This window comes from Protopterus annectens, chromosome 10.part0 (genome assembly GCF_019279795.1).
Source record: "Protopterus annectens isolate FY-2018-M chromosome 10.part0, PAN1.0, whole genome shotgun sequence".
NCBI classification, from domain to species: domain Eukaryota; kingdom Metazoa; phylum Chordata; order Ceratodontiformes; family Protopteridae; genus Protopterus; species Protopterus annectens.
The window spans coordinates 1,434,411,999-1,434,425,121 of record NC_056744.1 but is presented as its reverse complement, the minus strand read 5'-3'; positions in this window follow the sequence as shown (position 1 = coordinate 1,434,425,121).

Genomic DNA, 13,123 nt, shown 5'->3' with positions numbered 1-13,123 from the left:
TAGACACAGGTAACCCAAACAAACACAAAATGCATTTTTTAAGTGATGATTTTATTTATTAAGGGAAAAAACTATCTAAACGTACATGGCCCTATGTGAAAAAGTAATTGCCCCCTAAACCTACTAACTGCTTGTGCCACCCGTAGCAGCAACTGCAATCAACAGTTTGTGATAACTGGCAATGAGTCTTTCACATCGCTGTTGAATAATTTTGGCCCACTCTGTGCAAAATTGTTTTAATTCAGCCATATTGGAGGGTTTCTGAGCAAGAAAGAAAAAGTGCCCTAGACACTAAAGATAATCACAAGGCCTTCTTTAGTTATGTCAGGAACATGGGCGGAAACTCCCAGATATGCTCTGAATTGTTGCATAACGGTACAAAATATACCGAACCTACAGACATAGCCAGCATCCTGGCAGACAGATTCAGCGCAAACTTCTCCCCCCCTTCCCCCCCAAAGGAGCAAATGCCTATCCCTACTGAATGTAACCTCCCTGACATCACAGATGCACAGGTGAAAGCTGCCCTCTCCAAAGCAAAAAAACACAGCATCTATGGGACCGGACAGTGTCCCTGGCTGTGTCTTACACAAGCTCCAAGAAGAACTGAGCCCTCACATTAAGTCACTGTTCAAACTTAGCCTTACTGCAGGATATGTACCTAAAGAATGGCGTACAGCTACAGTGGTCCCACTCCACAAAGGTGGTTCCACAACGTACCCTGGAAACTATCGCCCCATAAGCCTGACTAGTCTGGTCTGTAAAGCTATGGAGCGTATTATCATGGAACTCAAACAAAGACATTGGGAGCCTCCAGACACTGGAACCTACCCAATTCGGCTTTGTTAAGGGTAAATCTTGCCTCTTAAACCTAGTTGATTTCTTTGAAACAGTTACCAAAGCCATAGATGAGGGCAAGGTAGTCCACACAGCCTACCTGGACCTCGCAAAATCCTTCAACACAATACCCCACTCGGGCATCAAAAATAAGCTTACCAGCTTAAATATCAACCCCTATATCACAAGATGGGTTGCAAACTGGCTCAGAGATAGAACCCACATGGTCAGAATTGCAGGTGCCATGTCTGAATCCAAACTAGTTACAAGTGGCATCTCACAGGGCTCAGTTCTGGGACCTCTCTTGTTCGGTATATACTTCTCTGAGGTTCAGACTAACACGGGGGGATTATGGCTGACAAAGTTCGCAGATGACTGCAAACTGGGGGCCATAATCAAATCTCCAGCTGACACAAGCATCCTCCAAAAGGGTCTCACAGAGACGGATAATTGATGCCAGAGCCACGGCCTCAAGCTAAATGCCAAAAAGTGCATAGTCATCCCCTTTGGGAAAAACAAGGTGCCCACAAATTACCACATAGGTGGTAATCCATTAAGTACGGAAGAAGTAATTAGAGATTTGGGGACCAATGTAGATAGTAATCTCTCCTTTGATAATCACATTGCCAAAGTGGTTATGGTTAGAAAGACCTTCTATATAGCCCACCTTATCAAGAAAGGGTTCGCATCTAGATCAAGAGAGGTCATTGTGCCCCTCTACTCGTCACTCATCAGGCCCATAATTGAATACAATGCTCCTTTTGGGATGTACCTTACCCGACACCTGCAGCAACTGGAGATACCCCAAAAGTACCTCACCAAGAGGATCATGGGCTACAAACAGATGTCCTATGCAGCTCGACTAAAGAAACTCCAGCTCTACTCAGTTGCTTACCGCCTACTCAGAGGCGATCTATGCCTGACGTACAAAGCCATGTCAAACCCAGAATTAATGGACATGCTCCACCTCAAAAAATCCAAGTCCATTAGAGCTACACGCTCCAGGGACCTAAACCTCAGCACAAAAATAAATAGGACATGCTGGAGGGACAGATTCATTTCCCAGAGGCTCCCCTCACTCTGGAATAGGATCCCAATTCATGTTAGACATAGCCCCTCACTGACCCTCTTCAAGCGAAATCTGGACGCGTGGATGGGAAATTGCAAATTCACCCCGGGATCTCTTCTGTGTCCCTGCTAGACAGAGGCACAGTAAACTAATCTTAAAAGGGTACCTTCTGTGACCTACTTTACAGAGGCACAGTAAGCTAATCTAATAGGGAGGCAGAAGCCAATTACACTCTGGCTAGGCTTATAAATGCCCTAGGGCAGATAGCCTAGTATCTACCTATGAACCTAAGACATTCAGATGAGGTGATAAAACTGCAAAAATGAGAGGTTGAAATTAAGAAAAGGCTGGCTGAATATGAGACTTCTCAAGAAGAGAGGTTTCAAAATATAACAGAATTAGAGAACACAGCATGTAGAGAAAACCTGAGATTCTCAGCTGGAAGGAACAGACTGTATTCATTTTACGAAAGCACAAAGAAGCAACTGGACTGGTATTCTACAGCAGTTGTTAACTGAAAGGGCACATCATGTGTATGCTCCAAACCTGGCTATGAGAAAGCAACAGAGACCTTTAATAACAAACATAAAATCTGACCAGCATAAGGAGTTGATTCTGACAAAACTTGGCAGAAGGAAAAAAAGTGCTAAAAGTGGAAGACGGCACAGTGTTTGTGAAGAATGATTACTCACTGTACACCAGGCAGAAGAGGAGTAAATTTATTCCACTATTCAAGGAATGTCGGGAAGCAGTCTGTGACAACCCCCTACTTAAACTCGGAGCAGTAACTAAGGAGCCTCAATCCTCACCACTGTCTCTGGTAATGGAGAGTCACTGAAAGAAGTGATAGCACACACAATTTCCCCAAAAAGTACAATGGGAACAGACTCCAAACCTGGGACTGGACTATACGCTTCACTCCAGGTCCCCAAATAAATCCGCACATTAACTACTGCAGAGCAGTGTGTCCCAGTTCTAGGTATTTACCGCACTCACTCAAATATTTGATAGTCACTCATACAAACACTCTTGGGAAAGACTGGCACAGATTTACCTGCTATATCCTCTTTCCCAAATTACATGGTAACAGCTGTCACCAGTCAAAGCACCACAGTACCCTTCAAAAAATATTTTCAATTACATTAAGTAAAATAAATATTGATATAAAATGTAGCATGCATCCAAGCAGTTAGGCTTTTCTGAGTGGCCCTGATGTTGTCACAAGAAGCATGCACACACTCAGGTTACTAAAGGTACTTTCTGAATAAACAGCCACAATAAAAGGTAGCAACATATTTAATAAATAAAAATGATTTAAAACATAAATACACTGAATAACTGATCTCAGTAAACCAGAGTTTCACACACAGGAATTATGAAAATAACACTGAAGGATAGGTTTCACACTAATTGAAGAAAAACTAACTGTAACTCTCTAACTGACTAAAGACAGACTGTCCCTGTCTCATCTTGCCTTGCTGACTTGATTAGATTATATATTCTTATTTTGCTTGCAGAAGTAAGAGTACGTTCACTGTTCAGGCTGTTGTCCAATCCTCAGCGACTGGAATAGCAAATCCTATTACTTCTGGTAAAAAGCTCTGGAAAACTCTGAGTGATAAATACTGATCCGGAAAATAACTACTGTCTACTGAACAACCGATGCAACTGAACTACTATACTTCGACTAAGGACCTGCTTTTACAGCAGATTTTTTTTAGTCTCAGAAAGCTGTTATGAGAATTCTACTCTCTCATTTCAGACTTTTGAAAAGTAAACAAAAATAGCTGCTGTGCAGAATCCATTCCTTTCAGCTCTGGCACATGATGACATCACTCTAAGTCCACTGACTGGCACAAAGTGCATTCAGAATTCTTTTTAAAGACGTGTACATTTGGTCAGCCAGAACAACACTGTTTGACTCAAACATCTTACACAAATCAAAGAACAATTAAAAAACAAACTTATTTACAAAATTATAGCTAGTCATGCTGGCATTTATAACACAGAATAATTTACAATTATAAGTATTGACAAAACTGCAGCCAGACATGCTAGCACAGATAACAGTATGTGATATATCCTTATATTTCTTCCCCCTTTAAAGACTTGAGCTAGATTTTCAAGTGACCCTAGAAAATCACTGCTTGAGAAAAACAGGTTGACTGAAAATGTTTCAACCTACACCCTGTCTTGAGAATCCCTCTACATTGGTATTTCTGTAATCTGGACTGGCTAACACAGGGTGTTGTCCCAAAGTGGCAAGTTTCTGCAATGCTTGTTTGCAATATGTGGTCCACACTACCTTATCAGGCTTATTTTTCCTTGTTAGGTCGGTAAGGGGCGCAGCTACTGTACTACAGTTGGGCACAAATTTTCTACAGTACCCCGCTGTCCCTAGGAAAGCTCTCACCTGCTTTTTGGAAATGGGGAGAAGCCACACCTGAATAACCTCCACTTTGTCAGATTCTAGTCTAATATTACCACTCCCTACTCTACGTCCTAGGTAAGAGATCTCTGCCACACCCACCTGACATTTACTAGGTTTAATGATCAACCCTGTTATTTTTAATCTTCCTAATGCCTCCCTGACCTGCTAAAAATGTTTTTGACAGGAATGACTATAAATGGCAACAACGTCCAAATAAGTGAGGGCATAGTCTCCTGCTCCTACTAAGATATGATCTACTAACCTCTGGAAGGTTGCGGAGGCATTCGTCATCCCAAAGGGCATCCTTGTAAACTCATATCATCCAAAAGGTGTTAACAGCTGAAGTCTGTCTAGCAATGGGAGTGAAGGGCCACCATGTCCACGGGAACACCAGTGCCTACGAGTAGCTGTGGTTCACCTTCAGCTTGCTACAAGGTAGCTCCCCCTCTCTCAAGTAACCATATCACCAACCCCAGCTTCAAGCATAAAATTCATCTAGGTCTCCCCCATGCTACCAGACCTATATGCCTGTCTCCAAGCTTGAATGCATGTCACTGCATGCAAACAGGGTAATACACTACCAAAATCATTTCCTATTAAGAGATCTGCAGGGATATCCTCAAACACACTTACCTGCTTGTTCCCTTTTTCACCCTCCCAGTCAAGGTGAACCCTAGCCAAGGGTATTTGGAATGGTGTCCCTTGTAGAGCTCTAACTGGTGTAGACAACCCAAGGAAGTACTGCTCCTCCTTAACCACTGCAGGCCTCACAATGGTTATATCAGAAGCTGAGTCTCTCTTAGCAGTGGTCCATCTTCCATCCACTAAGATAGGATACAAACTCTGGTGATTATTTGGCACCTCTGTTGTTTCCATACAATTTACTACTGGCATTCTGTCATTCTCACTTGCTGGGAATGTGTGTTAGTATTAAGTTAATTGTTTTTTAGGTGGGCATTGGGGGGGGGGTTGTTTTTCTGCTTGAGGGCTTTCAAAAAAATAAAAGATTTGTTAAGATGTGACATAGGCTCAAACGGATATGACAAGAAACAACTGTATATAAAAGTTCAACCTGCCACAAAGTGTACACATGTAACACAAAAGGTGGAATTAGACATTTAACAAAAAAGCTGTTGTACACAAAAGGTGGGACTAATAACTTATTTGTATTACTAAAGGGCTACTGGCAAGGGAGTAGGATTACGCTGGCATATATTTATATTCCACCTAAAACTGATATAATGGAGCTTATGAAAATTCTGGGAGAAATACTCAGCTTTCAGCAAGTAATATTAGTTAATGGTGGGAACTGGAATTTGATTTGCAGCAGTGAAGATGTGTCTGAGAGGCCCAGAAAGGAACGTATAACAAAGGGGGTACAGACCTTTGAAGATATTTATGAAAATATTTGGCATGGAAAGTGTGAATTCAGTATCAGGAGTTTGTTTAAATATTATTCTCCAAGATACAAAAACTGGGATACGCTAACCAGAATGTACATTTCACAGGAACATGTGCATTTAATTGAAGGCCTTGATACGCACCCAGTAACAGAAAATAAGGGATTACCTCTATAATATGCTTGAGTTTAGAAAGACTGCTGTTAAGCAACTGTTTATTGATAATTCTAGAGCACAAAAACTATTAGCACAAAGACTGAGGCAACAGAAAGTAGAAAGGGCTGTCACCAAGCTTAGGGAGCTTATAGCAAGGAAAGTATAGTTTTGTACCTGCCATAAATGCAGATGTTCGAGTGTTCATCCTGCTGCAGTCATCACACTAGAGTTATCCTGCCGTCAGGTGGTCCCCGCAGTCATCCCGAATTCCAAAGTCTTGGTCCGGCGTCGGTTGCTGTCGCTTCTTCCCTGACGTCAGTGCGCCAGGGGTATACAAGAGGCATCCAACGCCATTTTCTTCAGTTTTTCTTGCCCCAGATGTCAGGTGCCCCAAAAGGTAGGCGAAACACACACACACACACACACACACACACACACACACACATATATATATATATATATATATATATATATATACACATATGACTATATAAAAATAAAACAAAACCCAAGCAAATACACCACAGAGGTAGAATAGGATAAAGTGGTAGAGATAAGTTCAGCTAGTTCAGAGGGGATGGAGGGAGGGTAACCTGGACTGCAGCAGGGTGAACACTCGAACATCTACATTTATGGTAGGTACAAAACTGTACTATGTTCATCGTGTTACCCTGCTGCAGTCATCACACTTGGGTTGAATCCCAAAGCTAAGGAGGAGAGGTGGAGTCAAACAGGGTTAGAAGAAGCTAGTAGGCCCTGCAAAACTGCAGTGGCAAAACCAGCTCTAGTCTTAGAGTAAAGAGGTAAGTGATAGTGTTTGGTGAAGGTGTGCACTGAACTCCAAGTAGCAGCTTCCAGAATATCCTTGGTTGGCACTCCCCTGAGAAAGGCTGCTGATGTAGCTGTAGCCCTGGTGGAGTGGAACCTAATGTTAGCAGGTACTGGTTTCCCATGATGTGTGTAGCAGAAACGTATGCAATGTCCTATCCATTTAGAAATGGTCTGTTTTGAGATAGCTTTTCCTTGTGATCCTGTAGCATAGGCTACAAAGAGCTGGTCAGTTTTTCTGAAAGCCTTAGTTTTATCCAAGTAGTAACATAATTGCCTGTGAATGTCCAAAGAGTGCAGGAGTCTTTCTCCTTTGTTCCCGGGATATGGGAAGAAGGTGGGCAAGTGAATGGTTTGGTTTAGGGCCACACTGTATACCACCTTTGGCATAAAGGAAGGATTAGTTCGTAGAGAAACTCTGTCTTGATGAAAAATGAGGAAAGGTTCCACTGCCATTAGTGCCTGTAGCTCAGACTCTTCTAGCTGAGGTTATTGCTAGTAGTAGGACAGTTTTCCATGTAAGAAATTTTAAATCAGTTGAAAAAGCTGGTTCAAAGGGCAGCAGTGTAAGCTTTTCCAGGACAAAGTTGAGATCCCAAGTATGTGTTGGAGCTCTCCTTGGCGGTCTTAAGTTCTTAGCCCCTCTGAGGTACTGTCTTAGGAGTGGATGTGAAAATAAAGGAGGATCCGTGCTTTAATGAGCTGAAATTGCTGAGGCGTGGATCTTAATAGATGAAAAGGAAAGTCCTTTGTGCAACATCTCAGTTAAATATTGTAGAATCTGAGGAATGTTTGGCTCCAGGGGATTTAGGCCTTTAGCCTGTTCCAGGCGCAAAATCTTTTCCATTTGTCTGAGTAGGTTTTCCTGGTGCTGGGCCTCCTGGCCTCCAGAATGACATTCATAACAGCTTTGGATAAAGGTGTTGGCTGGTTGTTTAGGTAATTTGCTATGCAGCCAGGTTTAAAGTCTTGAGCTGGCTGTGCAGAATCAGATTGTCTCGCTGGGTGAGCAGGTGAGGAATTTGTGGCAAAATCTATGGTGGGCCCTGGGCCATGTTCCTTAAAATTAGATACCAATGTTGGCGTGGCCAGTCTGGTGCAATGAGAATCATTTGTGGCCTCTCTAATCTGACTTTCAGCAGTACCTTTGCTAGAAGAGGCAGTGGAGGGAAGGCATACACTGTTAATGTTTTCCAACTGAATGAGAGGGCGTCCACTTTCCAAGCTAGTGGATGGAAGGTCCTTGTGCAAAATTTTTGAAGTTGGTGGTTGTGGGGGCTTGCAAACAGATCTATGTCTGGGCGTCCCCATTTTTGAGCTATCACTGCAAATACTTGTGGATCTAGTTTCCATTCGTGTGGATCCATGATGTTTCTGCCTAGGTCATCTGCCAATGTGTTTTTCTTTCCTGGCAGGAATTGTGCTTGTAATTGAACCTAGTAAGACAGTGCAGTGTTCCACAAGGTCATTGCTTGCCTGCATAGAGGGTAGGAATGTGTGCCCCCTTGCTTGTTTATGTACCACATAACTGTGGTGCTGTCTGTCCTTATTAGTAGTTGTCCTGGGTGTAGAAGGTCCTTGAAAGCTGTTAGGGCATTCTGCACTGCTAGCATTTCTTTTTGATTGATATGCAGGTGTCTCTGATCTGTAGTCCATTTGCCCTGAATGCACTGTCCTGCCATGTGTGCTCCCCAGGCATAGTCCGATGCATCTGTTGTCATAGTTTGCCTGGCTGTGGGTAAGGTGAAAGGCTGACCCTTGTTGAGGTGACATGCCTGTGCCCACCATAGAAACTCCTGTTGAAGGCAGGGAATGAGTGGAATCATTGTTTCCAAGCTGTGGCTGTGCTGAGTCCATACACTTTTCAGGTACCATTGTAATTTCCTCATATGCAGTTTTGCAAATGGTATTAGTAGTATGCAAGATGCCATGAATCCCAAGGCCTGCAGAATTTTTCTTGCAGTGAGTTGGGTCTTTGTTGCCATTATTTTGAAATATTGAAACAGCTGTCGTTGTTTGTCTGGCGTGAGATAAGCCATCTGGGCCGTTGTATTCAAGCTGGCACCCAGGAATATTATGTTTTGTGAGGGCATTAGTTTTGATTTCTTTTCGTTTACTGTGTACCCTAGGCAACTTAGAAGGTGTTTGACAAATGCCAGATGCTGTAAAAGAATGTCCTTGCTTTCTGCTTGAATAAGACAGTCGTCCAGGTATGGGTATATTTGAAGTCCTCTTTGTCTGCAGTATGCAATTACTGGTGCCAGGCATTTTGTGAAGACCCTGGGCGCAGTAGATAAGCCAAAGGGCAGTGCAGAGAATTGATAATGCATTGAACCTGCAACGAAGCGGAGGTATCTTCTGCAATTTTGTCTGATAGGGACATGCAGGTATGCCTCCTTGAGGTCCAAAGTGACTAGCCAAGCATTCTTGCCCAGCATGGGAAGAAGCTGCTGTAGAGTTAGCATCTTGAATTTTGGCACTTGCAGATAGGTGTTCAGAATTGAAAGATCCAGAATGGGTCTCCATGCTTTGCCCTTTCTTGGAACTAGGAAGAGTCTTGAGTAAAATCCTTGTCGTTGCTCCTGTGTAGGTACCTGTTGAATGGCTGTCATGTTCATGAGAGCTGTCATTTGTTTTTGTGCCTCTGCCCATTGATTTGGTGGCAGGTTTGGCATTCCTTTGATCCTTGGTAAGGTATGAAAGTGGAATCTGTATCCTTGAGAGACTATGTTTAGAACCCATTTGCCTTTTGTGATGATGTGCCAGTTGTCTGCAAAAAAATGCTAGTTTTTCTCCCAAGGGTGTTGCCAGGAGAGATTTGCTTGGTAGTTTGAAGATAGTCATTGTGCCTGCCTTCTGCTAGCTTGGGGCCTGTCTTCTCCTCCTTTCCGGGTAGCAGAACCCCATTGGCGAGATTTGTAAGGGCCCTGTGACTGACCTCTGCCCCTTGGGCGTCTATATTTGCCCCTCTGTGATCTGTCTGAAGCTGGAATGGACCAATTTTTTGTTGGCCAATTTCTGCTGAAGCAAGGGGGTTGTACCTGCAAGAAATCCTTGACCGTTTGCATAGATTTAGCCTTATCCTCCATTTTCTTTAAAACCTCTTCTGCTTTGACACCAAATAATACATCTTGTTGTAAAGGTGCATCTAATAATTTTGCTTTAACATGGTCAGGGAGGGTTTGCTCTTTTAACCAAGCATGTCTACTAATGACAGAACCAGTAACAGCTGCTCTACAGGAAGCTTCCAATGAACCAAATCCGCATTATAAAGTATGCTTGCCCACCTGTTCAGCTGCATGCAACAGATCCTGCATTTCCTTGAATTCAGGCTGTTCTGAATGTGTGCTCATTTTTTGTTTTAACTGAGACATCAGGAATTGTTGATATTTCAACATGTGAAACTGGCAATTTAATGCTCTCATAGCCAGAGTTGCAGAGGTGTATATTTTCTTTCCCCATCTATCTAGGGCTCTGGAATCTTTTTCAGAGGGCACACAATTTTTAGCCATAGAAGCTTTTGCTCCCTTAGGACCCTGGGATATGGTTTCTGGGTCAGCTATAGGGCTTTTATAAAGGAATTTTTGTGAGTCAGGTACTCTGTAGTACCTGTCTGGTTTGGCTGGAGCAGGAGGTAGAAAGTCTGGATTTAAACTAGACTCCAAGTAGACATCATCCACAATATCTAAAACAGGAGGGATAGCAAGAGGTCTGTGCTGGGGTAATAAAAGGAACTCTTGGTATGTAATGTTTCCCCAAAGGAGTAGTCTTCAGGGGGAGATGCTGAGGGAATAGAGTCTTCAGCATCAGAATCCTCATAAGGCGGAAAAGTGTAATCCTGTTCCTCAGAAGAATCTGAGGAGAGAGAAACCTGGTCAGAGGATGCATAATCCTCCTCTTGTCTTGGTCTTTTATCAGGAGGGGGATGGGAACCCCTGATAAGGGTAATTAAATCTTCAGCCATCTTAAGCATCTGTTTCTTAGTCATGGGGCCTTGACCTGTAGACTGATGAACAGTTTTCATAGGTTTTAAAGGAGTTTTAAGCTTAGCATATGATTTAATGGTGAGTGTAGTCGGTCTGAAGACACCTTCTGCAACCGAAGGTGTTTCCTCTGCACCGGTGTCGAATTCTGCTCCGGTGTCGATAGATGGCTGCGTTTGCCTAGTAGACTCCGCTTGGGAGTCGGCAGCTGTCTGGGGTTCCAGCTCTGCGGTCATCAGTGGCTGCGTAGGCGCCTCACTGAAAACCGGAGAACCGGCGACAGGCCCAGCTGAGGCCTCAGGCTTATTCCTAGGCTGCCTGTCCTTATCCTTGCATTTTTTATGAGTTGCGGTCGTCGGCTGCTTTGACGGCATGACATAATTAAATTTCCTACCAAAGTAATGCCATGCAAAGTCAAAACGGTGTTTGATAGTGCGTTTATTAAACCTAGGGCAAAACTGACAACCTGTGACGTTGTGGTCTGGGCCTAGGCAAGGAATACAACAGGAATGGAAGTCCTTATGAGGTATTTGCTTCCCACAAGAAATGCAATTGTTAACTTTTTCTGACATCGGACTGAGGCAAGAAAATGTTCCCCAATGGGGTACTTAGCTTTATTGAAGACTTCGGACTGAAATTCAAATCGAAAATCTCAGGTGTCGGCCGACCGGCACTTGCAAACTGCTTCTGCTTCGGGCACCGCACGGCAAGAAAAACTGAAGAAAATGGCGTCAGATGCCTCTTATATACCCCTGGCACACTGACGTCAGGGAAGAAGCGACAGCAACCGACGCCGGACCAAGACTTTGGAATTCGGGCCGACTGCGGGACCGCCTGACGGCAGGATAACCCTAGTGTGATGACTGCAGCAGGGAAACACGATGAACATTATAAGATATCCTGTAGCGGTACAAGAAATATTATGGAAATTCTAAGAAAGTCTTTATAACGCACAGAAATATCAAAATCAAGGAAAGGTACAAATGGAAATGTTTATGGAAGAATTAAACTTGCCAAGGGACATGATAAAATGAAGTACTTAGGAGTATGGATTAGAAATTATTATGGTGTGGCAGCTAAGGATGTATGGGAAGAGCCTAAACAAAAGATAACACAAAAAGTGAGAAATTGAAAGTTCTGTTATATGGATATGGATAGTAAGACACAAGCAGTTAAAATGTTTTTAGTCCCTTTAGTCTCAGGCCAGGCATCATTTTTTTCAACCAGAGAAGAAGTTGCGGATATCAATTAATAAAGAGCTGAAGGATTTTATCTGGGAGGGGGAAATGGCAACATTTAAGTGGGATTAGCTGATCCTTCCAACAGAGCAAGGCAAATTGGGATTACCTGATTTGAAGGGGTATTTCAGAGCTACACAGTTAACGCTCCTATACACAGCACAAGCAGAAACCTATGATTCAAAGTGTAAAGGGATGATGATGAAACGGGGGGGGGGGGGGCTCAAGAAACAAAGAAGAGACTGGGATTTTGGATGCAGACCTCTAAGAACAATAACAATCATACAGAATATTACCATTCATAAAGCAGAACGTATTCCAAAAACTAAGCCAACATGGGAATGGAGAAAGGAGATTCTGCCGAAAGGGATGACTGCAATTAGGGATACAGACAATTGGCAAGAGGGGGCTGGAATTTACTGGAGAAAACTGGCAACAGAACCAAAGTTTTGGGAGCAAATAACTAGAAAGGGGAAAGGTAACAGAATGGGAAGACGCCAAGAATTTATTTGGACTGCCAGTTAGAGATTGTTTTCCCTATCAAGGAGTGATATCAGATTATAGGCAAAAAGGAAAAAATAGAGGGTCCTAAACAAAAGACCAGCACTGGTAGTGTTTTTAGTAGAATCTAGAAGAGAAGCTGCTGTTAAAAAAAAAGAATAATTAGTACAGTATATAAAATATTGCATTATAACTATAAGAATCAATCAGAGGAGGTTAGAAAGGATTGGGAAGAGAGACTGGCTAAGGAATTCACAAATAAACAATGGGGGATATATGTAGGTCTCCCAAATATGCAATAAAATCTAGAAGATTTAGGATTTTTGTTTGAAAATGTTTACATAAATATTTTTATACTCCAAGCATACTCTAGAGAATTTTTCCTCAGGTAGACAGCAAATGTTTGAGGTGTAATAGGGAATACAAGAGGTAATTGGGAACATATTTTCTGGGAGTGTAATAAGTTGGCAGACTTTATAGTTTCCCTGCAGACAACTCTTTCAGAGATACTGGGTGAGCAAATTGGTGCAACTAATGAAATTATTTTTCTGAGCTATGACACAGAATCAGAACTGCCTAGACATAGTAAGGCCTTGCTAAGTCTAATTATGAACACTGCCAAAAAAGCAATTACTAGAAAATGGTAGTCAAAGTCTAAACCAACTGTCCTAGAAGTAGTG